This window comes from Schistocerca serialis, unplaced genomic scaffold, assembly GCF_023864345.2.
Source record: "Schistocerca serialis cubense isolate TAMUIC-IGC-003099 unplaced genomic scaffold, iqSchSeri2.2 HiC_scaffold_1217, whole genome shotgun sequence".
Taxonomy (NCBI): domain Eukaryota; kingdom Metazoa; phylum Arthropoda; class Insecta; order Orthoptera; family Acrididae; genus Schistocerca; species Schistocerca serialis.
The window spans coordinates 178164-182500 of record NW_026047422.1 but is presented as its reverse complement, the minus strand read 5'-3'; the positions used below and the strand labels follow the sequence as shown (position 1 = coordinate 182500).

The 4337-nt window shown below is 53.5% G+C and overlaps 1 non-coding gene across 1 annotated transcript in view; it reads right to left on the bottom strand.

Annotated features, from left to right (window-relative positions):
• The window catches only part of LOC126435742 (small subunit ribosomal RNA), a 1909-nt gene extending 1136 nt beyond the window's left edge, over positions 1-773 (bottom strand). Inside the window, exon 1 of the ribosomal RNA XR_007580167.1 lies at positions 1-773. This exon is cut by the window's left edge and continues 1136 nt beyond it. This is a non-coding gene — a ribosomal RNA (small subunit ribosomal RNA).
• Between the last annotated feature and the right edge of the window lie 3564 nt (positions 774-4337).

Sequence of the window (4337 nt, the reverse complement as noted above, 5' to 3'; positions counted from 1 at the left end):
GGACGCACGAGCACGCACGAGGCGGTCGCACGCCTTCGGCTCGCCCCACCGGCAGGACGTCCCACGATACATGCCAGTTAAACACCGACGGGCGGTGAACCAACAGCGTGGGACACAAATCCAACTACGAGCTTTTTAACCGCAACAACTTTAATATACGCTATTGGAGCTGGAATTACCGCGGCTGCTGGCACCAGACTTGCCCTCCAATAGATACTCGTTAAAGGATTTAAAGTGTACTCATTCCGATTACGGGGCCTCGGATGAGTCCCGTATCGTTATTTTTCGTCACTACCTCCCCGTGCCGGGAGTGGGTAATTTGCGCGCCTGCTGCCTTCCTTGGATGTGGTAGCCGTTTCTCAGGCTCCCTCTCCGGAATCGAACCCTGATTCCCCGTTACCCGTTACAACCATGGTAGGCGCAGAACCTACCATCGACAGTTGATAAGGCAGACATTTGAAAGATGCGTCGCCGGTACGAGGACCGTGCGATCAGCCCAAAGTTATTCAGAGTCACCAAGGCAAACGGACCGGACGAGCCGACCGATTGGTTTTGATCTAATAAAAGCGTCCCTTCCATCTCTGGTCGGGACTCTGTTTGCATGTATTAGCTCTAGAATTACCACAGTTATCCAAGTAACGTGGGTACGATCTAAGGAACCATAACTGATTTAATGAGCCATTCGCGGTTTCACCTTAATGCGGCTTGTACTGAGACATGCATGGCTTAATCTTTGAGACAAGCATATGACTACTGGCAGGATCAACCAGGGAGCTGCGTCAACTAGAGCTGAGCAGCCGGCCGCCCGGGAGTGTGTCCCGGGGGCCCGCGCGAACACGCAAGCGTCCGCTCAATTATTCTGCAAACAGGAGGAGGCTGAGCTCCCCTGCACAACACACCTCGAAACCCTCTCAGGTCCCGGCGGCGCGCAGCGCCGTCCTAAGTACTTGGTCGGGTTCGAGAGAGGCGCAATCGCCCGGAGTTAGGCGAGTAGACGCTTTAGGTGCGACCACCCGTGCTCCCAACTGAGCTTGCCGCTGCCGACAGAGGCCCGGGAGCGTGCTGTCGTGGCATTGCCGGCGGGAGACAACACGCGCCACCTACGGTGACCGGCAGCTCCAACGCCAGCGCCACAGAAGGACAAAAGCCCCACTTGGGTGCCGAAGCGAACTCTCCCAGCACAGCGCACGCGCCAACACGTCCGCACAACTGCGATACAAACCACCTGCGAGAACCGCTGGGGCGACCGAGCAGCAGACGGCGTCGCGGCGCCGAGCGCCGGGCGGCGGCGCATCCTCAGCGCACACAGTCCTCAATCGGACCAGCACACTGCAGATGGCCACCGCGCTTCGCACCGGGCCCGCGAGGACCTACTTTGGCCGCAAGGCGCCGCGAGCAGGGGGCGCCGGCGCGCAGCTGCGCCGCCTGCCGCGTCCGTCGGCCGGCGCGCCTGCCACTGGCCGCCCCCACCAGCCGGCTGTAGCGCGTGCGCCCACGCACCGCGCTGCCAGCACGCCGGGCGGCCCCCCCTCACCGGCCGGGGACGGTCCCACCCAGCCACCGCCGCGTATCGCCTCACACCCAGATCCCCTTTCACGTTCGTGGGCATGGTGGGTCCCCTTTCACGTTCGTGGGCATGGTGGGTATCCATGAAACAACCGGTTAATAGCTCGACCGATCGTCGCCAACACTGATTCACCTCTAGCGAGAACAACCGCACCACAACGGGTTACCAGTTGTTCATTTGCGTAACGTCACCAGCAAACGTAGACGTCCATCGCCATTTGCAACGAGTATTGCATGCCTGTGTCAGGTGTCACAACACACTACGTCTGCCCACATAGACGCAACAACATGTGCACGCCTAGAGAACACGTGGAAGGTAGCCCCCGTACGTATGCGGTGTCCATTGCGCGAACGACTGTCAGCCGGCCTCTGCAGCATGTCGCAGATGTGGAACGCGGTGCAACATGCTATCACAGTGTGTGAGAAGAGACGACTACGTCCGAATACACGCTCCACTACATCAACAGACTGCTCATGCTGATCGCCATCCAGGGCGTCCGTTCCTCCCACACGTCTGAATGGCGTACCACACTGCAATCCAGCTCCTAAAGGGAGACGACACGTAGCTGCGTCCACAATATTTGGACTGTATGGTCCGCCGTTGCTAGGCGCAGTCGTCGTACGGTCACACATGTGCCACGATGTATCATTCAGTACATACGGACCAATGTGCAGCACAGTTTGTGGGTTTTGCGTACATCCGCGGACAGGTGACAGGCCGTACCACAACGTAGGCCGAGTACGTCGGCATGCGAAGGGCATTGAACATGCAAACTTCTCAACGACCAGCTTGCGAAGGCAGGGGGGAAGGGGGGGGGCATGTACGTCCTGCTGCTATCCACATTACAGTGTATAGCAGGAGCATGTGGAAAGTCAGCAACACTTGCAAGGTGTTTAACATGACGCGATACACAGGGGACCGGGCAGTGCGAATAGCGAACTATATTGCGAGGGTTGCGGTTAGGCAACACTACACTAATTTAACGAGTTGCATAACAATTACAGAGCAGGTTCAGCGACAACGTGCGTCAGGTTAAGGCGCAATATAGGTTAGGTTGAGGCGCAATATGGGTTACGTTAAGGCACAAATTAGGTTACGTTAAGGCACAAATTAGGTTACGTTAAGGCACAAATTGGGTTACGTTAAGGCACAAATTGGGTTACGTTAAGGCACAAATTGGGTTACGTTAAGGCACAACATGGGTTACGTTAAGGCACAACATGGGTTACGTTAAGGCACAACATGGGTTACGTTAAGGCACAACATGGGTTACGTTAAGGCACAACATGGGTTACGTTAAGGCACAACATGGGTTACGTTAAGGCACAACATGGGTTACGTTAAGGCACAACATGGGTTACGTTAAGGCACAACATGGGTTACGTTAAGGCACAACATGGGTTACGTTAAGGCACAACATGGGTTAGGTTAAGGCACAACATGGGTTAGGTTAAGGCACAACATGGGTTAGGTTAAGGCACAACATGGGTTAGGTTAAGGCACAACATGGGTTAGGTTAAGGCACAACGTAAGTTAGGTTAAGGCACAACGTAAGTTAGGTTAAGGCACAACGTAGGTTAGGTTAAGGCACAACGTAGGTTAGGTTAAGGCACAACGTAGGTTAGGTTAAGGCACAACGTAGGTTAGGTTAAGGCACAACGTAGGTTAGGTTAAGGCACAACGTAGGTTAGGTTAAGGCACAACGTAGGTTAGGTTAAGGCACAACGTAGGTTAGGTTAAGGCACAACGTAGGTTAGGTTAAGGCACAACGTAGGTTAGGTTAAGGCACAACGTAGGTTAGGTTAAGGCACAACGTAGGTTAGGTTAAGGCACAACGTAGGTTAGGTTAAGGCACAACGTAGGTTAGGTTAAGGCACAACGTAGGTTAGGTTAAGGCACAACGTAGGTTAGGTTAAGGCACAACGTAGGTTAGGTTAAGGCACAACGTAGGTTAGGTTAAGGCACAACGTAGGTTAGGTTAAGGCACAACGTAGGTTAGGTTAAGGCACAACGTAGGTTAGGTTAAGGCACAACGTAGGTTAGGTTAAGGCACAACGTAGGTTAGGTTAAGGCACAACGTAGGTTAGGTTAAGGCACAACGTAGGTTAGGTTAAGGCACAACGTAGGTTAGGTTAAGGCACAACGTAGGTTAGGTTAAGGCACAACGTAGGTTAGGTTAAGGCACAACGTAGGTTAGGTTAAGGCACAACGTAGGTTAGGTTAAGGCACAACGTAGGTTAGGTTAAGGCACAACGTAGGTTAGGTTAAGGCACAACGTAGGTTAGGTTAAGGTACAACATAGGTTAGGTTAAGGTACAACATAGGTTAGGTTAAGGTACAACGTAGGTTAGGTTAAGGCGCAATGTCGGTTAGGTTAAGGTACGATATAGCTTAGGTTAAGGTACACATTGTTGTAGGGAAAGGTGTATTTGGGGGGGGGGGGCGGCGGCAGGTTCGTTGATAGTGATTATCGTAAGTGCATGCCTGCGGGATCATCCGATTTGTCACGTCAGGATGCACTTGTGGCTCATGACAGGCGGCGCTCCGATTCCAAGGTTGTGGCAGATCTGTGTCTTTCATTCCTGCCATTGTTTGTGTACTGTGACAGGAGGCAGTATGGTGATGTTGGGTGCACCCCTGTGTAGGACATGTGTGGGTGTTCGTGGCTTAGCTGAGCAATGGCGGATGTCGGAAGGGTGGGATATTCTGTTTTCTGGGTGGACCTCCCGGTCTGGTTATGATAGTGTGGATTGTGTAATGTGGCGGAGAG